General features: G+C 33.7%; 1 long non-coding RNA gene across 1 annotated transcript; it reads right to left on the bottom strand.

Annotated features, from left to right (window-relative positions):
• Positions 1 to 22,197: 22,197 nt before the first annotated feature.
• LOC107915046 (uncharacterized) lies at positions 22,198 to 24,801 on the bottom strand. The gene is made up of 2 exons (XR_001689165.1): positions 24,204 to 24,801; positions 22,198 to 23,662 (listed from the first exon to the last, which is right to left on the bottom strand). It is a non-coding gene; the product is annotated as an uncharacterized lncRNA (long non-coding RNA).
• Between the last annotated feature and the right edge of the window lie 1,754 nt (positions 24,802 to 26,555).

Below are 26,555 nucleotides of genomic sequence, written 5' to 3' on the forward strand. Positions count from 1 at the left end.
CTAAAGCAGACAAATATTTTGTGTCACACATTCACAATACCCAAAATTAAAATTTTGGGGCGTTACATATCATATAAGGACACTTTAAGTGCCTCTACATATCCATGTTCAAAATCATATTAATGAAGGCCTTTTGAGCATGTTCATCACCATAGGTTCATTTCATATACTGATTTTAATATTTCCTTAGGCATTATAAACATATCCATTTTATATAATAGCTCCCAAAAGTGAAAGTTCATACTTTGATTGTTCTTTATCTTTTACATATCAATTCTCCTATTTTAACAAGACGTTGACTAAAAGCATAAATTCACCAATAAGTCTTATTTATGGCCACAATGCCATCTATTCACATTTTTACCTTGAAAATATAATTTTATATGCAAATCATTCTTACTAACACTTCCATAGCAATTAATATCTCCATATCATATTTTTATTTTACAAGGCATTTCTAACTAACAATTCCAACACAATACATTATGGACTTATTTCATATCTTTTAAACCATGGAGTTTGCATTTGTTTATTAAAAAATTTCATTCCATAATTATCACCTATATTTTTACCTATTTCATAAACTTTAATATAAGATAATAAGAGTATCCAAGGTATTTACCTTAATGGATTATCTAAAACACTTAATCAATCTTCCATGAGCTCCACTCCATCATCATCCAAGCTTATAATTTCCATAACTCATCATCTCCATATTTCCATACAACAAAAATACATTAAAAATGAATATAAATTCCTTCTAAGCTTTCTCATAACAAATCATAGAAAATATCAAGCTAGTGTAAGTATAGGAAACCATTTCTTACCTTATTTGAGCTTTCTAACACAAGCTATGAATTATCCCACTAAAACCCATGAAACCTTAGGTTGTCATGGCTTAAATTGATGAAGGAAATGAACTTAGGGTGTTGATTTCATGAAGATTTCAACATTATATCAAGATGGATAGTGGAAATTTTGAAAGAAAATAGAGAAATAGACAAGGAGATGAAGAAGAAGAACAATGGCAACAATGTTGTTGTTGCTGGCTAGAAAAAGAAGAAAAAATGGGGCTGATGGGGGTTATCATCCCCTACAAAAGTATCAATATGTGGGACTAGGGCCCACATCTAACAACTGAAGCCCAAATTTTTCCATTTCACTAATATGGGGTTCCCACCGTCCCAAATAATTTAAGATTCCAAATATCATATTTAAGTATTATTTTCATCATAAAAGTCTTGAGAATTGCCCAAATTAGACATTCCTGGCAAAATTATCATCTTTCCTCTTTTTGCCCTTTTTATTGATTTATTCTCAAAATTCGATACATAGACCAATTCAAGTTCATAATTCATAATAAATCTTTAATATAATTCATTGAGTGGTGAGAATTACAATTTTTCCCTTTTTATGAAAATGGGAAAATTACAAGTAGCCTATGAACTTTCGAATTTCTGTCAACTTAGTCCAAAAGTGATTTATTTCACTCTAATATATAACCCAATATGTTTACATGAAAAATAATCATTGATAGCTCATTTTCCCATGTAGATCAAATTTTCAGGTTAATCCCTAAACTTTTCAAATTTTGTAATTTTGTCATTTTGCCACATTTCCACTTTTAAATTCCTTTCATTAATTTCTTATCTCAATCATCAACTTTCATTCCATAATATTTCTTTATCCAACTCATTTCCAAATTTTCTCATAGATTCATTGTATCTATTATCAGAATAATGTCATGTGTCTAACTAAAAATTTTAGGATGCTACACAAATATAGACAAATAATTAAGTACTGAAAACAAATTCAATTCAAATGAATAAAGTAAAATGAGAAAGTAAAAAAAAATCTTGAGAAAATAATTTACTCACATGTGTAATTTATATTTAACAAATTAACCTTTAAATTTTAATATAAACATTAAAACTAATTGTTCCTAAAAAATAACTAAATTAATAACATTTTTCTTATTTGTAGCTAACTAAGTTACTAAATGAAATAGAACAAATAATGATAATGCCTAACTAAGTTACTAGACTAAATAGTAATTACCTACTAACTCAAAGTTAATAACAAATAAAATAAAATACAAAAACCAAGTCAACCACCAAGTCACCAATAGCACAAATATTTTTATTAACAAATTAAAAAAAATCACAAATAAAAATATAAAATAAAACTAACTAAACTAAGTTCTAAAAAATAATAAGAACAAAAACAAAGAAACATCAAACTAAAAATAAAAAGAATGTAAATGTTGGCATGTTGCACTTCCATGCTCACCTTTTGGAGCATGTGACTAGCGTCAGTGACCTAAGAGAGGTGAGAAGCTAAAGAGGGCGATGGCTTGAAGAAGGCTGAAACAACAACTAGCAAATAGAGGTAGAGCAAAGTCAGCAGACAAAGGCACAAAGAAAGAGAGGTAGTCGATTAGAAGGAAGCAGAGAGCGACAGAGCTGAAATAAGCAAATTCGGTGACTGGGCTGAAGGCTTGTAGAGTTATACCTCGTATTTTTTATCTTTTCATCTCCAAGTTAAATTATGTTTTTAGTTTTCTATTTAAACTTTGATTAGTGTAGGATATTTTAAAATTATTTGACCTACAAATTTAGCCTATAAATAGGCCCTTTCTTCTACCCTAGAAAGATAACCCATAACACATTTAGGTTTTAGCTTTTACAAGCTTTCAGAGAATTTTGTGTTTACGTTTTGAGGGTTCTTATTTCGGGTTTCGAGTTTAGTTTCATCTCTATCTTTTGTACTCTTTGTTTTTGCCATTTTAGTGAAATTATTTTTTCTCGTGGTTTTGTATCCTTTTCGAAGGGGTTTTTCACATAAAATATTTGTGTCTAATCTTTTCAATTTATTCGTTATTTTACTTGTTTGTTTCTTAATCAGGTTTATCCCCAACAAACTACAATAAAAAACTAGTTCAATTTTCGCAATCAACCCGTTCAGAGATGGCAACAACAAGGTTTGATATTGACAAATTTCAATTTGTGGAAAGTTTGGATGACAACAATTTTGATTCAATGCGATCTTGAAATGGTCCTTAAAGAGAAGATGCCTGCAGACAGGGATAAATTAGAATGGTAAAGGTTAGATAAAAAGGATCTATCCACGATTAAATTATGTCTAAAAAATAATATGTTGCAGGATTTTTCAATAGAGAAAATGACATTTACCTTATGGAAAAGGTTAGAAACCCTCTATGCGACTGAGTCTTTGGCTAACTTATTAGTGCTGAAATAGCGATTGTACACGTTCTGAATGAAAAAAGGTGAGAAACTTAGAGATCACATTTGTTAATTTATTACTCTTTTGAATGATTTAAAAAACGTTGAGGTTGAGATCGACAATGAAGATTAGGCTATTCTATTATTGTGATATTTACCCCTTCATACAAGTCTTTCAATGAGACCCTGATTTATGGCAGAGATAATCTCTCATTCGATGATGTGATTGGTCATCTATTAAGCAAAGACAAACTCAAAAATGAGTTTGGTTAGGATAGCAAGTCAGATAGCCAAGCCTCGGTTTTGGTAGTATCAAGGAAGCAAGACAAGAGATATCACTTCTGTAAGAAGTTAGGTCACATCAAGGCAGATTGTTACAAACTACGTAATAAAAGGGCTGTTGAAAGTAACGGGGAAGATTTAGCTTGTGTTAATTTGGCTAATGACGAGGGTAATGATTTCTTGTTGGTGTCAACAAGTGAAAGCTTCGAGCTTACGTCAAAATGGATCCTAGATTTAGGATGTTGTTTCCACATGTGTCCCAACAGGGACTGGTTCTCCACATACAATTCATTTGAAGCTGGAGTTGTGCGCATGGGGAATGACTCACCCAGTAAAGTAACCCATGTTGGTACTATTTAGATGAGGATGCACGACAGGACAATCAGGACACTGTTAGATGTCAGAAATATACTTGACTTAAATAAAAATCTCATCTTCTTGGGAAATTTGGACTCAGATGGTTGTAAAATTAACATCAAGTCAAGCAATATTAAGGTATCCATGGGGCACTCATTGTAATAGCCCGTTTTTCAGTGGAATCGGAACAGTGGTTTCGGGACCATAAATCTGAATTCAAAAAAATTATTTTATTATTATTTTATGATCTACAACATGATAGTATTTTCGTATAAAAAATTCGTTAAGAAATTTTACTGTTTACATGTTCAATTTGATAAAAAAAACTAAACCGCATAAAGTGCAAAAGTTGAGTTCTATTAGCTAAAGGTATTAAATAGCTATAGAACTTTAAAGTAGAGGTCCTTATATGGTAATTAGCCCATTAATGAGCTAGTGGATGATAATGGCTTGGTATTTTGTGTAATTATTAAATGTTTTAAAGGTTAATTTTGGAAATTAGTAAATAAAGGTTAATTAAAATAAAACAAAAATTTTCATCATCTTCCAGTATCTATTTTGCAACTGAAAATTCAAGGGAGGAAGCCATTTTTGAATGCTTCATTCGGTCATCTCCATTTATTCATTTAGGAATGAAATTTTAATCTTTTTTAATTATTTATATGTTTCTGGGATCATTGTAGCTTAATCTAGCTAGCTCGGGGACTAATTTGTGAAACTGTTAAAGTATTTGAGTTTTTTTCATTGATTAACATGTCAGGGTTTTGAACTTTAATGGTAGAAAATGAATGGTTGTTGTTAGATAAACAACTTTCGTAAAGGAATTTTTGATGAAATTATCAATTAGGGGTTAAATTGAAAAATATGATAAATTGTGTGGTAAATGTAATACCCCAAATCGGGCCATTCGGCCCAAAAGTTAGGTCCGAATCTGGGGTGTCACATTGAAGTGTTTTTCGAAAACCATGTTTTCATTGGAAACCCTTCTTCAAATTTCTAACTTCTTGCCATTTAAAACTTGTACAAAATCTTAGTTTGCGTTTGTTTATTTTCAATTCAGGTTTATTATAGAAAAGTTTTTACCTTCAAAACCTTAATGTTGCGGAAGCTTAATTTAAAACAAATGATTTACTAAAATGTGATATTTAAAAATTGAGGTGTGAAAACGTAGCGCTTAAAAATAGTTATTGTTTTGGAAACCCGGGTTCTACTTCTAGCAAATAAGAATCACAATTATTAAAATCCCGAATCTAAAATCCAAAAAATTTAGAGGCCTTATTACAACCCAAATCAAAATCAAAGTGTTTTAGTAAATGAGCAAAACAGAATAAAACATGTGCAGTTGTGTGGCCCTCTCCGAGTCCCTAGTAGCTCTGAACCGTCTAGCGCTGGAGATTACCTAAAAGATTAAAAATGGGGTAAGTTTACAAAAACTCAATGTATAATCCCCTTATTAAAGAAACAACCAGTATACAGAAACAAAAACAGTCTAGGCCTAAGCCCTTTAACAGTAATAGTATAATGTGGGCCTTAGCCCAAAACAGTAACGGTGGCAATTGGGCCTTAGCCCCAATCAGCCTCGGTTGGGCCTAAGCCCATATCAATTGGCACATATCACATATATCTGGCCCTAAGCCCATCTCAATATCAGAATCAGTATATGCAATGCATAAATACCCATACCAACCCTGCACTCCATCTCTTGTCTAACCCTACACTCTTGTGGGGATTAAATCGACCCACCCATCCCTACACTCTTGATGTAGCACCGGTTGCAGCACTAACCAATATTGCAACAGAGCTGCCAATCACATAATTGGCTAAAAGCCATCGGTGGGTCCACAGTCGTCGCGACCCTCACATATTAATCACTTCCTCCAATACAAGATCCCAACCCCATGCAGTATGTCGTGTATGCAGTATGTCATACTCAGAATCAGTCATATATATATCATAAAACAAGCCAGTCATACACACATTTCAATTCCTAGTGGTATAACAGTCATTTTACCCTATGAGGGTAATTCGGTAATTTTACCCATCGAGGGTATTGTGGTAAATTTACCCTTCGAGGGTATTTTGATAATTTTACCCTTCGAGGGTATTTCGATCATTTAACAACCTTTTCAAAGGTCTACAGTCGCCTCGAGCAACACAGATAACCTAAATGGTCATACCAGTGTAAATGAGCCCAAGTAGGCCCACACGCTCGTGTGACCCACTAAGCCCAAAACTGCCCTTGGCCATGCGATCGTCATGGCTGGCTCATTATTTCCTATCCATCCAGGAAAGTTTACTTGCGTAGGGCCCACGACCCAATCCGTCCATTTGGCCCAAAAACGGCCTAAGACAACAAGATCGCTCGTTGTGACTTCTGTCGTTGTATCGACTTATCCACACGCGCGCTCGTGCGCTCCTGTAATAGCCATATTTGTACTTTTGGCTTTTTGGCTTTTCGACTTTTTGACATTTTGGGATTTCGGCATTTCCGCTCTATAATTGGAGTGGTATGTGTACACACCTTTATCCCGCGTTTGACAGTCACGAAATCGAGTGTACGGTTACACACTTGTTTAAGCAGCCGTTCCAAGTTTCTCAAGCGCCCAACCTACATTCATTCCACATACAGTCAGTATTTCATATATTATTGTTCAAAGCACTTAATCCCCAAAAAATAATCACTACCAACCTTGATTGAGTACCATGCGATCTACTCCAAATTAGATCGCTGACTAAGAACAATCGTATGTCTCTTACAGATTTACTGCCTAACAACAGATCTTATTAGAAAGGATTGATTGTAAATGTGGCTTAAATCCACGAACACTATACTCTCAAAAACAAAAGAATATTCGGTCTAACCAAAAACAAGGTATCAAAATTACCTTCATCGATTAACAGAAGGACAGACCTCGACGGCTTGGTAACCCTTGCACCCCTTCACTTCTTGGGAACACCTAACCCATCGATCACCACATCAAGAGGAAGGGATCACCATTCAGCCATCAAAGAACATGAAGGAAAGAAACATTCAGCTTTTAGTGAAAAGATAAAAGGAAACAGATTCACACACATCTCACATTAATAGAGAACAAGAGAGGGAACTTTTGAATACCTACCGATTTGTCAAGATCGTTATCGAATATCAACTCAATATACCATCAACAGAGTATGGAAGCAGTCGGGATTTAGAGAGAAAATAAGCAGAGTATGCAACCACCCTAAGGATTAGCAGAAGAAAAAACTCGGTATAAATACAATTAAGAAGTCCAAAAACAGAAAAAAGAGAGGATGGTATTGTGAGTTCGACCGATAAGAACTAATCAATGAAATCAAAGATATCAGCAGGACATTTGGCCAAGGCAAATTGAAATGGGACGAGAAAGTAAAGGAAATGGAGAAAGGAAAAAAATGATGAGTAGAGATTCGGCTGATAGTGTGAAGTGTTTGAAGAAAAGAAAAGGGGTATTCAGCTAATAGAGAAAAGAAACCAAATTACCCAAAGTACCCGAATGGTAAAAGAAGGTTCGAATTTCACACAATAGACCAAAAGAGCAACTCACGTTGCACCAAAAAGCAAAGAAGAGAGTTCCCAAAAACGCAGTATTCGGCCACTAAACAAATGAAAAGAATACCAGCTCTCAAAGGAAAGACCAAAACCGAATACTCTATTTTTCCCTTAGCAAATTCAGCAACAACCTTCAACAACTCAAGCTCCCCTTTTTCCTCCTAAAATCTCTTCTCCAATCCTCTCCTTGAAATCCCCTCCTTAATTTTCTCCATGAGCCACTCCTTCAATCACTCATTTGACCCATTCAAACTCTCCAACACAGAGTTCAAATCCGATACCAACTCTTGTCTCTTCATGAGCAAAATAAATAATTCCATTTGCATGCAGTGAAACTTGAACCTCTAACCTTATTACCACACCTGTGACGACACCTCCTTGCCACACATGTGTTACCACCTTGCCACTACACCACAAACTATTTTGTGTCATGATACCACAAAAAAAATTTATAAAGCCTTCAAGTTAAGGCCAAGATTCACTTAAGAGCAAAAATCAAAAATTTTGCTAGAGCCTAAGTTTGATCCCAGGACTTCTCAGACACTCCTAAACACACTCAAATCACTTAACCACTGAAGCAAACGTTCATTTATGTCATTCCTTACACACATAAATTCAGGGTGTTACAGTAAAATTGTGAATTTGTGAAATATATGGGTTGCTATAAATATGTTTATAATTCGGCTAGGCTTGGGTAGGGACAAAATTGAATGAATTTCATTTTCTGAGCCTAGGGACTAAATTGCAAAGAATTAAAAGTATAGGGGAAAATGGTAATATTTCCAAAAATGTGTGTTGGACTAAATTGAATATGAATTATATTGAATAGAGTTAAATTCATTCGTAAAGATCCAGTTAGACCTCGTATGGAGTTAGATCGAAGAAGAGAAAATCTCGGGTTAGTTCGTCGAGGTAAGTTCGTTTAATTAAATTGCATATTTATATGCTGTAATTGAAATATATGTATGTGGATTCTATAATTTCTATGTATAATTATCGATCGCATATTTGACGACATACGACGACTACCGAGCCCCGTTTGAACCTTAGGAATTCATAGGATACAAATGACATGTCATTAGGGTTATTGATTTCAGCTCTTATGAGCTTACCGATACTCAGCTCATATGAGCTTACCATTATTCAGCTTAGAGGAGCTTACCATTAATCATCTCGGAGGAGCTTACCGTTTACAGCTCGTATAAGCATACATGTACATGAATTGATGGATTACAGTTCAGTACACCTCATGTGTACTACTCGCGTATCCAATGATATTCTAAATGGTTCAACAGGCACAGTTTTGTTATGAGATTATATGAGTTCGACATGAACTACTATAGGTACTTACATGAAATACATGAAAGTGATATTACATAATATATTGATATATGAAATGAATAATACAGGTATATGAAATTTGATTACTTGTTGAAATCATCCATGTGTATTGGATTTTATATGTGATTTACATGGCTAATATGTTGGTGAACATGTGTTTAGGCTTTTGGCCAAATTGGTTGGGATATGCTATGTTTAGTTACCTAAATTTTGGTCAAATGGTAAGTTAAATTATGTGTTATACAAACTTACTAAGCTTAAATGCGTACTCTGTGTTATTTTTCGTGTTTTATAGTGATTTGGAAGATCATTCGGGTTGGAAGCTTGTCGGAGCTATATCACACTATCCATCAGCTCTTTTGGTACTTTCAGTTATTTAATTTTGGTTATAATGACATGTATAGGTTAATTTGGCTGATGTTGGCATATAAGTGTTTTGTTGAGATTAGCCACTTATATGGCTTGTGTTTGGTATATTTTTATGTGTGTTTGATATGGTATAATGATGGAAAGTAAAATGTGGTTTGAATATGCATATAAGATATGTTATATACCTTGGTGTAATTTAGTGCTTTGTTTTGGTAGTAAGTTAGGTGGCATGAAAAGATACAAAATGATTTACCTTGTGAATTGGTATTTTGGGTACCAAATAGATGAGCTTGATAAGTGACCTACATGATAGATTTTGGTACAATTATGCATATATGTATTTGGCCACTTAGGTAAATTTGGATACATGGTTGACATGTTTGCGTATTGTCATTTGAGGTGCCTAAGGGCATATTGGTTGTATGTGATGATTTTACATGTTTAAGGCTTGATTTTGGCTTGTTTTGGATGCCTAATTATGACTTGTGTACATGCAAAATGTTGACTGTAGGTGGATACCAAATTGGGTGAGCAATGTGGGTTGTAAAATGGCCTCTTTTCGTCCACACGAAAAGAGACAGGGGCTTTTGTCTCAGCCGTGTGTGACACAAGGCCTTGTGTCCCCTGTATCTTTTAAAGAGTGCAAGTCAGTATGCTCACACAGCCTAGCACACGGGCGTATGGCTTGGCCGTGTGATACAAGTCAGTGAGTTACACGGGCACAGACACGGCCTTCTTTCCCTATTTCGAATGCCCACACGGCTTAAGACACGGGTGTGTCTCTTGGCCGTGTGAGTCACATGGCCTGGCTACACAGCTGTGTGACCCCTGTAGCTTTGAAAATTTTAAATGTTTTTGAAATATTTTCTGAGTTTCCAATTTAGTCCCAATTTATTTCTAAAGTGTATTTTGGGCTTTGAGGGCTCGTATTAGGAACAATACGTATGATTATGATTGGTTTTTTACATGAATGTTATATGCTATGAAATGTTTTAACTTTTTTTTTCCGTTTAAATTGTAAACTTTGGTAATACTCTGTAACCATGTTCCGGCAACAAATTCGGGTTAGGGGTGTTTCACCCATTTTCATGAAAGGAAAAAAGATTGGTAGTCTTTATGTTCCAGAAGGATCAACTATGACCAGTGAAACAGGATGTCCCTCGTCTATTAAGGAGTCGAAGTCAACTCGTTTGAAGCAAAGACAACTTGGTCATAGGAGGGAAAAATGTATAATCGTTTCGTATAAGACAGGTTCTCTTTTGGGTGCAGATTTTGAAAAGATAGGGCACTGTGTTCGTGGAAATTAGACTCGAGTCAATAATGATTTGACAGTGTACAAGTTGAATACTAGAAGTCTTCCAGCTTCTAAGCACAACTTTGACTCAGTTAATATCCTGGATAGTTCAAGATAAGCCTATGACGGGCTTTGGCAAAGAATGCGTTGTGGAAATACGAGTCAAGGTGAATATTTGGGAGTTAGTCCTTGTATTTTCCACCTTTTCTTCTCCTAGTTAAATTTTCTTTTTAGTTTCCCACTTAAATTTTGAGTAGTGTATGATATTTTAATATTATTTTACCTACAAATTTAGCCTATAAATAGGTCATTTTTCCACCCTAGAAAGATAACTCATAACACATTAAGGTATTAGCTTTTACAAGCTTTTAGAGAATTTTGTGTTTACGTTTTAAGGGTTCTTATTTTGGGTTTTGGGTATAGTTTTATCTCCATCTTTTGTAATTTTCATTTTTTCCATTTTAGTGAAGTTATCTTTGCCCATGGTTTTTTATCCTCTTCGGAGGGGGTTTTCTACGTAAAATATTTGTTTTTGATCTTTTCAGTTTCTTTGTTATTTTACTTATTCGTTGCTTAACCGGGTTTATCCCCAACAAGGCCAACGATTGAGGGAGGCAGTAGGGTGAAGCATATCGATATTTTAAAGTGTGTGTTGTGCGAGTGTTTTGTGTGTGTGTGTAGACTAGTGTGTAGCTGGGCAAGGGATAAGGAGAGGGTAGCAGCTTTAGTTTAGAATTTTACTATTTTTTTAATTACTTATTATTTGGGCCAAATTTAAAAAAAATTGGACTTTGACTTTATATTGGGCCAATTGTGCCCATTTTTTTGGCTTGGCCCATCTTCAAGTAGCCCAAATTTTGAAAAGTTGGTTCGACCGATTTTCCCGTTTCCTAGGTCATGCTCCAATATCAGTTTCTAGTTTAATCGAGTTTTTAGGTGTATTGGACCATTACCCAACTAGTTCTCGGTCTAGTTCGATTCTGAAATCATTGGTTTTATTTTTTATGGCCATGACTCTTGTTTCAGTTGCATCGATTAGGCCTGTACATTCAAATCTGGTTATTAAGAAAAATTAAAATTAATTAGTACTGACCCTTGGCAACAGCTTCAAAACTTTATAGGTGTCGAATCCAGCGAAATCAAAAGTCATACGCTTAAAACATATCAAAACTACACAGAATCTACTATGTAGACTATTTAAATTAGACCGCTTAATCTTATGGCAACACCCGATTGCGCACCCAATTGAACCATGCCTATTTTCTTCTATACAATAAGACAATAATTGCAAATCGAATTATTTTTACCAATCATGTATTATTCCAAACGTCAAACAAGGGGCCCTTCTTGGAATGATGAAGAACAATGCTAAGAAACAATCTTATCTATCTTGAAATGGTAGAAAAAAATATCAAGGTGAAAAGGTGTAACACCCCTCACTCATCCAGACATAAGGTACGAGTAGAGGTGCCACCGAAGTACTTTCAAGCCAGTGAAATTCTTTTTCTTTTATAAAAAAATCATAGTACAAAAAATATTAAAAGCTTTTGGTGTCAATTCGAAAGAATGTTGAACTTAAATAAATCATTTCAATTGTTTGGTAACATATTTGAATATATTCAAGTCATAAAACAAGGTTCCAAAGTTCACTAGCTTAAACCAGAGTCTTTTGAGTTTGGGAAAATGGGAGTTTGATCTTAATTTAAAATTTAATACATTTTTATAAAATCACTAATCATAGTTTAGGACAAATAAAAGACATTAGAGACAATTTATAATAATTTTGAAGTCGCTTAAGGGTGGTCAAAGGTGTCTAGGACTTATTTCAAGCCCTAGAGGACCTTTTTTTGAACAAAATAGTGTAGTGATCCAAAATAGTACAAGGGCTGCGGTACCTCCAAGGTCAGTGGTACTGGTACCTAGTATTGGTATTGAACAATTTGGCATTCTGCCAATTGGGGTGCAGTACCTCTAGGACTAGGTACTGTACCTCTACCCCAGGGATCAAAAATTACCTTTAAACACCCCTATTTCAACCCCAAACAATACCATATCATTCCAACATAAATCAAAATTTATACTCATTTGGGCATAAAAACATGACATGAACACACTCAAATTGAAACAACACACATCTTTAGTTAACAAATTTAAAAAAAGTTCAAAACATCCCAAGCACATTTCAACCTATATAAAACAATATGAGAATTAATATACATGCCACTAATCTTATTACAAATTACACTTTAACATTCAATAAAGAACCTTAAAGGATCTATAGGTGATGAGATGCTCCTAAGTTATCATAGAGACTTCTTGCCAAGTTTGCACCTACATCTTTTAAATAACTAATGCTTGAGCTATAAAGCTTAATAAGTGACAACGATAATCGAAATTTATCTTAAATATTTATTAACCTAGAGCCCTTTAGATGAATCATATTTTTAAGTATTTTAAGCCATTTTGTAACTATTTTAACCCCTTCATGTGACTTTTCTAGTTAAGCCTCAACTTATAATTTGATTTTTTTTATAATTTCCATTAGGCATGTTTTCCCAGTTTTGACATTTTATCCATTTATGAATCTTACCTTTCAGTTTCATTTTTCATCCCTAATAACTTACACAATTATTAACACACCTTAACAATACATTAAGGGTTTCAATCAGACCACAATTTGTTTAGATGTTTTATTACACCACTTTCTTGAAGGCTTACTTTTTCATTCTATTCTTTTTAATTAATAAATTTTTGAATGGTAATTTGGACATTGTACAATGGTTTATAAAGCATTTAAAAGTAGCATTAATAGCATCTGACAATTCAAGAATTCACTCACACAATGACAAAATCGGCTTAAGTTTTGCCCTTACTAAGCCTAGAAAAATAAATAAGGGATACTAAGGACAAGATATTTGAAACTGCAATAATAGGATTGATAAAGCGCAAGTGTTCGAAGACCAAATCAGGATCGTAGTAACAGGAGTACCAAAGTACAAAGCAGGAGTCCCTTATTGGCTTGCCAATTGTATCCTAACTATTTATATAAGCTACCAAGGTCTTGTTTCGCAATTTTTATAATATCAGTAAACTCATGTATCAAATCAAATTACAATTTAGAATCTATATTCATGGCATAAACCACTATAATATAAATCTATAATTCAAATCATAAAATTGTGCTACTATTATCACTCAAACCCAGCTTAGACATTATGTCCAAATCTAGAGGAATTACATTAGTTTGTTTAAAAACTTAGAAATTTAAATCTACTTTTAGATATCGTAAATTCTAAAAATATTATTTACGTCAAAACACTTACAAGTTCATTATGATATCACATGCATAATTTATTTATTTTACAAATAAAAACATTTAATTTGATATCTAGATTTGTAGTGGAAATTTTGGAGTATCTAATTCAGAAATCGTGACTTAGATTAGAGAAAACGTATATATTTACTGATTGTGCATAATCTAAAACTTTTGATGTTAACTTACATAAAACTTATTTCAAAATTTGTAGCGAAAAACCCACATTTGTTCAATTTTAAAAACCAAGCTCTCCATCAACTTAACAAAAAACATGCAGAAAACTTAAAACAAATAACAAAACCCAAAATCAAAATCAAATCCAAAAACTTAGTCAAAAAACTTAATAAAAAATTATTCAAACCATCTTAAGTGAAAAGCCAATCTGAGCTCCTGCACGCCGTCTAGTCCTAAACTTGCTGGTTACCTAAGAGGAAAACAAACAAAGAGTGAGCTTACGAGCTCAATGTGTAACACATTCCAAGCAACAATTCAGATATACATAAATAAACATATACTTTTTCAGATTTAATTTCAAATATATTCACATATACAGAATCAAATGTATTTTCACAATCAGATATGGATGCATATTTAGATTCAGAAACAAAACCAAACACAAATTCAGATGCGAATGCAGACACAGATTCTAATACAAATGTAGTCACGTATCCTACCCCCATATGCTACACACCAACTCTGTTCAACTAATCACACCAATTAGGACTAAAAGAGTTCATCTATCCAATCATATCGAGTCGTGGTGGTATGCCACTCATATAAGGTGCAGCTGAGCTGCCAAACAGATATTGTGCTTTAACCTCGAAAATTGCATTAATACTGCCAGAATACACTTCCTCCATCACATATCAAACCCACCAAAATACACATGCATAAATAGACCAACGCATATATCCCATAAAAAGATTACATGCATGCTTTTCATACGTAATCATGCTTTTAGAGTTATAAGAGCACAAAATGTACATGTATTTTTGACATACCTTACCTATATCATATAAAGACACATATCCACAGATATCACATTTCAAGTCTTATTTAAGCCAAATGGACCCCATGTGCAATCTAAATACAACTTTTAGAGTCAAACGTGCCTAGGTGGAGAGTTTTAGAAAATGGGCCCACACATCCGTGTGGCCCACACAGCCCAACTGGTCAGTCTGTGTGGTCTACACGGCCTGATGCATGGCCTCACACACGTCTGTATGACCCACACAATCTGCCACATGGCCTACCACACGGCCTAACGCATGGCCTCGCACACGTCCGTGTCACCCACATGGTCTGCCACACGGTCATGTGACTTCGACAGAATGTTTTTTCACTTTACACTGTTAGCTATTTTTCGAGTTTTTCGTTACAGACTTGGATATTTTCTTATACGAATTCAACCATGAGATTTCCAAAACCTAAAAACATCATTTTCGCGAGAAATTTTAGTAATAACACACGAAAACTAAATCAATATTCTGATTATATACGCCCTCGTTTGGCTCTTAAAAGACATTAGAACACTCACCAAAAATAAATTAACAATAAATCGATGACTAAATCACTGGAGGAACACCAAACGCCCCTCGATCTTCTCCTAGAAGCACATCAAAATAATTAAAACCAAAAAACCCAATACAAAAATAACTCCTATCAATTAAACTCAACAACCAACAATTACCATAGTAATGATAGAAAAATTATTTTCCTACCCGACCAAGATTGGAAACCCAAGAGAGTTATGAGCAAAGAATTCACACTACAGTCACGCAAGATTTGAACAAAAAAACAAAGTAAGCCAAAGACAAGAAACAATTTGGTGAAAGGTAGCACAAGAGGACGAAAGTTCAATAGGAAGAAAAACAAAGCAAAGAAATTAATTGAAAAAGAAAAAAATGATTAGACCAAGAAGGGGAGTGAGAGACGTAAGAGTAGAATTAGGAGCAAATTTTGGGAAAAAGAAAAAAAAAAGAAAAATACAATCCAAATCATAACTAACTACTTCCTTACTAATCTAACCCTCACCAAAATAGATTTTTCTAAAGTCCAAGTTTAATCCAAACACCACTAGATGGGCGACATACAAGAATATTAGCAAAAATAATACTCATTTCCATGTGTAGGGATTCAAACATTATACCAAAGGGTAAGGTCAAACATTATACCAAAGGGTAAGTTGACTCCTTACCACTAAACCAGCAAGCTCATTCTTATCCATATTTGTGGAAGAATTAAATTTAAGCCAAATATGTAGAGATAGAGATAGAGACAAAAATAACAAAAAATTTAAAGAGAGAGATTTGAACGCAAAACCTTAAACACACATCCAGAGCACTTATCCACTGAAACAGATCAATTTACTTGACAACATTTCAAAATCATAATTCAAAATCAAGACGTGACTACTTTTAGTTTCACTAACTCAATTTCTTCTAACTCGGTTTTTGGAATGTGACAACTACACAAGATTTCCAAGCTTTCATTTTCATCTCCATAAGGAGACATCTTACAAGGTTCTTTCCTAAAGTCGTTTTCATGTCACTAATTAGAATTTTCACATTATTTGACATAGTTGACCTTACTTGTCCAAAACCATATTTTTCAAATATACAAATATAATTTTACAATATTATACTCAATCTAATTTCAAATGAAGTCAATTAATAATAAGATAAGTATTTACATAATATTTTCATAAATATTACAACCATTTCAGTATTTTAAGCTTGTATCGACACTTGCATTAAATCGACCTAAAGCTTTAATGGGCCTAAGGCCAAAGCCCATGTGTTAAATGTCCAATTTTTGTCAAATTGTGGCACAAACTTTTAATACGAGATTCCAACGTTCCGGATTAATTTTTGATATCAAATATCATATTTAAATATTATTTTCATCATAAAAGTCTTAGGAATTCACCAAATTACTCTTTTATAAGAAAATTACTATTTAACCCCCTTTTGTCATTTTTAATGATTTCTTCTTAGAATTCGATACATAGAACAATTCAGGCCCATAATTCATCATAAATCTTTAATATGATTCCATAAGTAGTACAAATTGCACTTTAGCTCTTCTCCCGCCAAGAATAGAAATTTATAATTTAGTCCTTGTAGCATTTATTTTTTTCCAATTTAGTCCAAAAAGTAATCTCTATCTCTCCACGTAACTTTCCAAATCATTTCATGTCAATTAATCCATCATAATTCATATTTTCTATTTTTGGAAAATTTTATACATTAGTCCTCGTACTCTTCAAAATTTACGATTTGGTCATTTTTATCATATTTCCACTTTGCAACTCTTTTCACATATGTCCTTCTCCAATATCAAATTCCTATCGTAAAGTTCCTTATTTGGATCATTCCATAAGTTTTCTCATAATTTCTTGATATTCGAACTTATTAAAACTTTCAAGGCTTTACAAAAGGGACAAAATAAAATTTCAGATCTTACAATTTAAACATCTAATTTTTGTTGACTCTTGGCTAGAATAAATTTTAGTTGCTCATAGTAAGAGAATAACAATGGAAAATGAAAAACTTTATTAATTTAAAATCCGAAAAGAAAGAATCCCTCAAACAATGGAGCGCGTCTACTCCTTAAAACCAAATGATAAGTTGTTCTTTTCTTTGTTCGACTATTGCCCCCTTAAAAAATGGAGAAAATGTGTTTACTTCAATTTAATTCTTGTACATAAATTTTAATATTACATAACTAATTAAAAATATAATCTAATACTAATTAAAATCCTAATAACATATCTTTGCAAATTGAAATAAATATAAAATTAACTACTAAAATAAATCTAATCTTAAAATCTAAAAAGTCACTTTTTGATCTCATGCCAAATATTTCCCAGTAATTTACATTCCAACTTGTATTTAATATCTTTTAATGTCTTAAACATGTGTTGCACCTATAAAGTAACAAAATTAGTAGTGTCTGTCTAAAATTAATTAGAATTAACCACAAAAGCATGTCAACTTACAACATTATCACCTGTTTCTTTTCCTTTGAATTTCTTTTCTCATTTTGAAATGACTAGAAATGGTTGATCCTTTGATTTTGGCTGAATTGTTGGAGACTATTGAGATAGAATTTTTGTTTTTCGACATATGTAGGTACTCATTGAGAGTCGTAAAGGATGGATCCTCTGATTCATGGGCTTTTATTCTTTTTTTTCCTTATAATGACGTTATGGGGAAAGCCTAGGGGCCTATTGGGTCTTAACAGGATTTGGGCCGAATCAGTAATGCCCAAAACTAATGGCCTTTTAATACAAATCACAGTGTCTCGATCCAATGCTTTGAAAGCTTGGCCCAAGAATTTATCAGTCTTTGCAATGGTCCCTTCAAATTCATATTTCTGAGAGAAGTTATAGAACTAATGGCATTACATATCCTGATTAAAGTTATTTGATGAGGTTGGTGGCATCATGTGTTATATCGTTCATTGAGACGACTTGTTGAGGCAACTGTAGACCAGTAGCCACTCTGTATCACTTTTTCAAATCTAAACGCGTCATTTGAATTGAAGTTCCCCACTTCCCACGATTTACAAAATTAGGACCCCTACAAACACCTCAAGGATTTCTACATTGTTTGTCGAGCATAAAACTGCAAGGGGTAACAGAGGAACAGATAAAGCTTCGAGGTTTTCCTTTTTGCATAAAGAATGGTTATTTTGATTACCACCTATATGAATTACGACATTGGCTAGAATGACATGTTAATTTATTGACAAAATTTTCTCAGCATATTGAACTATTGAGATTCGAAAGAAGATTTGTGAGATCAAAGAAAAAGGTTCTAAATCATTGTATGAATACTTTTTTAAGATTGAGAGCAATTCAAAAATATGTGTGCAAGCTATCCGCAACATGGAATTATCACACAATCCCTTATTCGATATTTTTTCAAAGGATTACTTCTTATGGAGAGGAAAGTTATTGATGCCACAAGCTAGGGTATGTGACATCTGTGCTATTCTTTATCATTCGGTGGATGCATGCTCAATTCTTCAAGATGACTTTTCAGTAAAAGTTTGCCTTGTTAAAAATTTTTCAAAACCACCCTAGAAATGATACGGTCATTATTCCAAAACATACAATGCAAGGTGAAGGGATCACCCAAATTTTAGTTATGGAGCAAAACCTTAATATAGTTTGTAGTATCGTCTAATTCCTTATCTTAAACAATCACAATATTCGGGTATGTCTCTCGAAGACATTGTGAATTTCGTTGCCACTAATACTAAAAAATTTTAACAGAAAATAATGGTATTTCAACAACAAATGAAAGTGAGTATTCAAAACCTAACAAATCAAATGATTCAAAGATAAATAAAATATCCTAAATAAAATATCCCAAATAAAATATATTAATAAAGTTATATAATTATACAAATTCGAGCTTTGTTCAAACATCAGGTAAGTCGAACTCGCAAAGCAAAGCAACATCCAAAATTTTTTAAACAGATTTTAATTAGATTTAGACTAACTTTATAAGTTTAATTATTTAGTGTTTATGGGTTTTGTTTGGTGTATATACTATCATATTTTGAGTTTAGTTTTTAAATAATGAGTGGCTTTGAGCTTTAAAGAGTAGCTTGAGAGAGCAGGTTTAGGTTTAGGTTTAGGTATAACATATTTGAATTTGAATTTGGGTATAAATATATATTTTTTTTTTGTAGTAAACAATTACAGCCAACTATAAGACAGTTTGTAGCTTCCATCTATTCTAGCCATATAAGTGGCATGTTTCTGCATAGGGTCTCTATCCTATATTCCTACATATTGACCTCTTATAGCAGTAGTTTTATATCTTCCATAAGTAGTTGAAGTTTCCATGTGATAACTATCAAATGAGACAAAATGTTTATCTATTTCTTAGATTGATCTTAGTAGATACAGTTGTGAATATTCCAATTTTTTAGATGTATCAGGATCATTCGATGGAATAGACATCTGGATTGAAGTTCGTTAGATCATATGAACTCTTCACTGAGAATTTGCCTTATGAGGTAAAATTCGATATGAAATTTTCTGTTCCTTGATAAATGGAGAACCATCGTTTCAAAAGAAATTCTAACCATTTTAAAAAAGCTTTCAGTTTGGACTTGAAAAATTGTTTCGTTCCAATTATTGTTAGAAAAGAAGCAAATAGAAAACTTAAATGCAAAGTAATGCAATGAGCAAAGTAAGGAGAGAATTAACCTACAATATTTGCTAGCGCAGTTCAGACACGAAGGTTCTACGTTTGCAGAGTCTCACCTAATGAATGATTTTATTCAACAATCGTCCGGATCACCTATTGCCTTAAACTCAATTTACCCTTACACAAAGAAGTATTTGCAGCCCTTATATTGACCTAAATTGCACAAATGACTCACCCAAATATATCACAATATATAAAGTTGTCACTAAAGACACTTAAAAAACTACTCTCTAAGTGAGTCACAAGTAGTCTAGTTATAGGCTGATACAAGAGTCCATCAAATAGAGTTTTGATAAGCTTTAAACTCTTATTTAAAAATTGAAATTATCCCATTAATTATCTTAATATTTATCAAATAAAATTCTTCTTAAACAAATCTTCCAAATGCTCCAAAATTCTCTTAAGAGATACAAGATAAAATAAACATTTCCTTTACTTTAAACTTCTCAATATGACCATTTAAAGAGTTGAACTTCTCAATATGACCGGTTAAAGAGTTGAAGAATCCTAGCCAAAAACCAACTGTCTTTCTTTTTGTCAAACATGTCACTCCTTAGTAGGCCATAAAAACGTTAAACACCCATGGCACTGAAACAACCCACGACCTAAGCAGAAAATTTATTCTCATTCTAACAGAACATGGAACAAGCAAGTAAAAACCCTAACATATTCATTACCAAATTGTTCATTCCATGTGTGTGGGTGAGAGTGGATATACCGTTTAATACCATGGTCATGCTCAATACATAGATCATCTAAATGAACTACAATAGAGTTATCTTGGATTGAGATTTGACCACCTATCCATATTTGCACTTCTAAACCACTCTTACATACTTCTCTTCCCTTAAGGAGGCTTTTCCAAAGCCAATAATCCACATTCTTTTGCTTCACATTATAAAAACTATAAGCATGACAATACTTACTTAATAAATTCCTTTAAGTAACATCTCTAGGCTCAGAAAGTAGTCACCAAGCTTGTTTACTTAACAATGCATCGTTTGGTAATTCATATTTCAAATTCTAAGCTCCTACGTAAGCACTAGTTTGTAGAGTGTATGGTTGTTGCATATGTGTAATTTTTGTTTATCCACATCATGTCCCCACCAAATGCATCAAATAATATGATCAATTTGATCCACTATGTATTTAGTTGCTTTGAACCATGCCAATATGTAAATCGAGATAGTTGCTAAAACCAAATGGATCGACGTGTACGTAACCCCTATGATAATCGCATGGATTTTCACATTGCCAATTTTGATTGCATGCTGTCGACAAGTGGTTAGAAGAACAATCTCTTGTATTTTTCATGACTACTTGTTTGACACAAAGGACGCTAAACATCTATCTTTTTATCGGTGCTTGGCCATTCGAGCTAAAAAGTAACTCTGACTTGCTTGAGTTAATAAAGAATCATGACATTGATGAATGTAGAGTAATTATTTGTTTGAGCGTGTGACAAGACTAAAGGTTTGTATTAAAAAGGACCAGACAATTGTCTACAAATAAGAGATGAGAGATGGGATGGCTTCCTATAGCAATTCGTATTCCTTGAATTTTCTAATCTATCTTTGCATGAAGAAGAAATAGGGACAATGAAATTTGGCATAGGAGAAATAGGTAAGGAAATAATGGGTCACCTCGATGCAATCCCCATTATAGGTATAAATATTTTTAAAATATAAATTTAATAGTGTTATGTGATGCGATCCGACCAGACATTGTTTGTCGAGTCGATCTAATTGCCCGATAGTCGTTGAGGAAGTATCGCTCGGTCGTGAGAGAGTGTATTTTGGCTAAGTATGAGGAATAGGATGAAATAGGTTCAAAAAGGCAAAAAGATAGATGGAATAAGTCAGCTAACAAAGGATTGAAATTTGGGTGATAGATGGATGCGTTTGGTTTAACAAATATGAAAAGAAAGTTAAGACAGAAGGTGGAAAACGAAAGTTGAACTTAAGTGTCAAGAACAGGTTGATACTATAGCGAGTATCGCCCCAGAACTGATATGGCGTAAGGTGAAATATAGGAATAGGTTGATGGACCTCAACCCGTTACTTAGCATAGCAGGAACCGAAGGTATATTTAGATGGACGAAAGCCACACCAGGGTTGGTGATAAGTTCAGAAACAAGTTCGAGATGATGCACTAGCATGCTAGATAAGTCACTCGAGACTTGTACGAAATTGGAGAGGAAGTTAATGTCAAAAAAAAAAAGTTTCATTCAAATAAAATGGCAAAAAAGTCTCAAATAAAACTAAGGAGCTTCATATTTATAGCTCAAATACAATGATAGCTGAATGGATATTTAAGCACATCCTAGACAATTCGGTTTAGCTTTAATGAGCTGAAAGTTAAAGCAAAATTCCAGGTAGCTTCCTTGTGCTTTGTAGAAGTCAACAACCAGCTTCTAGAGGCTTGGAATCAGCTGAGATTAATGGAGGTGCCTTGGCAGCTGATTGGAACTTGGTAGGTTCGGCCAATACTTTGATGAGGTATTAAAAGATTGCTTTGATTAGCTGAATAGTCTTGTAAGCTTTAATGGTAGCTTGTGGCCTTGGAAAGTCACCAATGTGAACAACCAATATTGAACAGCCCTTTAGGTGTGAAGGCTCAAAGCCGAATGGTCTCAATGTGTGAAAAGAACCTTTAGCTGAATTAAAAAAATGTGGAAGGTTTGGTGATCCTTGCAATGCAAGATGGGCTGTTTAAGAGATATCAACCAGCAACCTTTATCTTAAATGCAAGTCTTCTTTAAATGCTGCTCATACACTCCTTCAATTGGGCGGCACATTGAGGGCTGTTGAGTTGACCAAAAAAATAGCACATGGAGAAGAGGAAACAGCAGTTGGTTTAATGACATTCATTGTCCATTGAGCTCTACGAAAGAGGACCATGGGAAGGAGTAATCAACACTCCTTTAATGTTGTCCAATGCTTGAAAAGGGAGAAGTCAACAGCACCATTAATGTCGTCCATGCATGCCTTCTTAATTGCTTGCTTTTGCAATGAACGAGAGTTTGCTTAGGAAAAGCAATCAGCAGCACACACACCTTTAAATGCCGTCCATGCATGACACCTGCACCAAATAAATTCAACAGATTAAATCACTTAGGACAAATTAAATTTGGCAGCAGCAAAGACATATTTAAAATCTCTTTAAATTCGGCTGGACTAGGTCATATGAAATCGACATCAAGACACATTAATTGGATGTAATGAGATGAACACATTTACGCTATGTAATAACTAAGACATATTAAAGACATGCATTAAAATAGAACATATTTAACACACATAGTTAAAATGTCCAAATTTTAACAAATTAAATACTAACTCATTAATTTATTCCAGCAGCTAAATGAATGCATAAACTAAAAATAATATTAATAGCATCGAGCTCAACGAGCTAAGATTGAGCTAAATTGAGCTTAAGGAACTGAAACATGAGCTGATTCAAGCTCAATAAACTAGGATCGAGTTGAACAGCTAGAAAATGATTGCAACGCCCGCTTGGAAAACTTGACCAAGATCGTTCGCAGGGCCTGATCGTATCATTTCCCTCTTCTTCAAAGTGACTTGTCCTCAAGTCAAGTCGTTGGTTTACTTGAAAGCGTTCGCGCAACTTGTCTTGGTTGAAAGGGGCGAATGGCAAATGAGTAACCTGAAATTTATAGCCATGCGTTAACAAAAAGCAATGCAAACAAACTTGTAGTCCAAGGATAATCAAAACAAAACAAGTGCAACGCATGCGAATGGACAGATGCAAAATACCACGTTTGCAATCATGCCAACAAAATATCTTACTTGTCAATGTCTATTCAAACGATATAGACAAAAACAGATATGTTGTAAGGCATTCGAAAATCCCAATTGGTTTCCACCAATCATAGCCTAGATGCGAGTAATGAGTCAAAAGATGTACGTAGGCATCAGAAATAGGCAAACGAAAAGAATTAGAAGATTCATGGTCTTGCTTAGTTGGGCGTTGTAATGACTATTTAATCGCATGCTTTCCAACAAAATCACGATGATAAAAAACAAGAATCTTTTTATCAACCACCAAAACAGATAGATCATCATCAACCAAATAGAACAATTAAACACGCCACGATCTAACTGTTTTACAAAAGCTAAATCATCAACACGATTTTTAACACCACCCAAGGAGAATAGAAATGTTTCAAGACTTTCAAGTGTCTTACCTTTATGAGCAGGAAAATAAAGATCGTTTTTACCTCGCTCGATCAGCACAAACCATCGCTCTTTGGGGGTATAGAGAAGTCAAAACTTCGTGGTTGAGTTAACCTTTTCGGAATGACACGCAAACTTCATGTACAACCACAGAAATGGCGTATGGAACAAATTTAAATTGAAATCAAATTTGTCAATCCTCGTTTCGTTATTTAAAAACCAAGTATCAAACAAATAGAAGTTATTCGCACAAACTTTAAGATGCTGGTTTTTCCCGCAAAACGAATCAAAACATATTCTGGGTATAAAAACATGAGTTTGATTACTTATGCCAAAGTGTAGCAAAGGGTTCAGTAAACTGAACATGTCAAACCGGAAGGATTTTTGCATACACAGGAACAAACAATCAAAACTCTTTACCACCATTGAAACAGATTTGCACAAATTCAAATATTTCACAAAAAAAACTTTAATAGACATTGACAAGTAAGAAGTCAAGAGCATCATTAATGTCGTCCATGCATCCCTTCTTAATTGCTTGCTTTTGCAATGACCGAGAGTTTGCTTAGGAAAAGCAATCAGCAGCACACATACCTTTAAATGCCGTCCATGCATGATACCTGCACCAAATAAATTCAACATATTAAATCACTTAGGAAAAATTAAATTCTGCAGCAGCAAAGACATGTTTAAATTCTCTTTAAATTTGGCTGGACTAGGACATATGAAATCGGCATCAAGACACATTAATTGGTTGTAATGAGTTGAACACATTTATGCTATGTAATAACTAAGACATATTAAAGACATGCATTAAAATTGAACATATTTAACACACATAGTTAAAATGTCCAAATTTTAACAAATTAAATACTTAACAATTATTTGAGCTGAACTAACTAATTTAACTAACTCATTAATTTATTCCAACAGCTAAATGAATGCATAAACTAAAAATAATATTAATAGCATCGAGCTCAATAAGCTAAGATTGAGCTGAATTGAGCTCAAGGAATTGAAACATGAGCTAATTCAAGCTCAATAAACTAGGATCAAATTGAACAGCTAGACAACGATTGCAACGCTCGCTTGGAAAACTTGACCAAGATCGTTCACAAGGCCTGATCGTATCATTCCCCTCTTTTTCAAAGTGACTTGTCCTCAAGTCAAGTTGTTGGTTTACTCGAAAGTGTTCGCGCGGCTTGTCTTGGTTGAAAGGGGCGAATGAAAAATGAGTGATCTGAAATTTATAGCCATGCGTTAACAAAAAGTAATGCAAACAAACTTTTAGTCCAAGCATAATCAAAACAAAACAAGTGCAACACATGCGAATGGACAGATTCAAAATACCACGTTTACAATCATGCCAACAAAATATCTTACTTGTCAATGTCTATTCAAACGATATAAACAAAAACAGATATGTTGTAAGGCATTCAAAAATCCCAATTGGTTTCCACCAATCATAGCCTAGATGCGAGTAATGAGTCAAAAAATGTACGTAGGCATCAGAAACAGGCAAACGAAAAGAATTAGAAGATTCATGGTCTTCCTTAGTTGGGCATTGTAATGTTTATTTAATTGCATGCTTTCCAACCAAATCACGATGATCAAAAACAATAATCTTTTTATCAACCACCAAAACAGATAGATCATCATCAACCAAATAGAACAATTAAGCACGTCACGATCTAAGTGTTTTACAAAATCTAAATCATCAACACGATTTTTAACTCCATCCGAGGAGAATAGAAATGTTTCAAGACTTTCAAGTGTCTTACATTTATGAGCAGGAAAATAAAGATTGTTTTTACCTCGCTCGATCAGCACAAACCTTTGCTCCTTGGGGGTATAGCGAAGTCAAAATTTCGTGGTTGAGTTAACCTTTTCAGAATGACACGCAAACTTCATGTACAACCACAGAAATGGCGTATGGAAAAAACTTAAATTGAAATCAAAATTTTCAATCCTCGTTTCCTTATTTACAAACCAAGTATCAAACAAATAGAAATTATTCGCACAAACTTTAAGATGCTAGCTTTTCCTGCAAAACAAATCAAAACATATTCTGGGTATAAAAACATAAGCTTGATTACTAATGCCAAAATGTAGCAAAGGGTTCAATAAATCGATCATGTCAAACCGGAAGGATTTTTGCATACACAGGAACAAACAATCAAAACTCTTTACCACCATTGAAACAAATTTGCACAAATTCAAAGATTTCACAAAAAAACTTTAATAGGTACACGTTAATATCATATTCAAAAAAAATTATGCGTTTTTTGTGAAAACTCATTATCATGCAAGATTAAATTCATGGTTTGTCGATCAAACCAAACAACATCAACAAAGTTTCCTTC

The sequence above is a fragment of the Gossypium hirsutum genome, chromosome D10, assembly GCF_007990345.1.
Source record: "Gossypium hirsutum isolate 1008001.06 chromosome D10, Gossypium_hirsutum_v2.1, whole genome shotgun sequence".
NCBI classification, from domain to species: domain Eukaryota; kingdom Viridiplantae; phylum Streptophyta; class Magnoliopsida; order Malvales; family Malvaceae; genus Gossypium; species Gossypium hirsutum.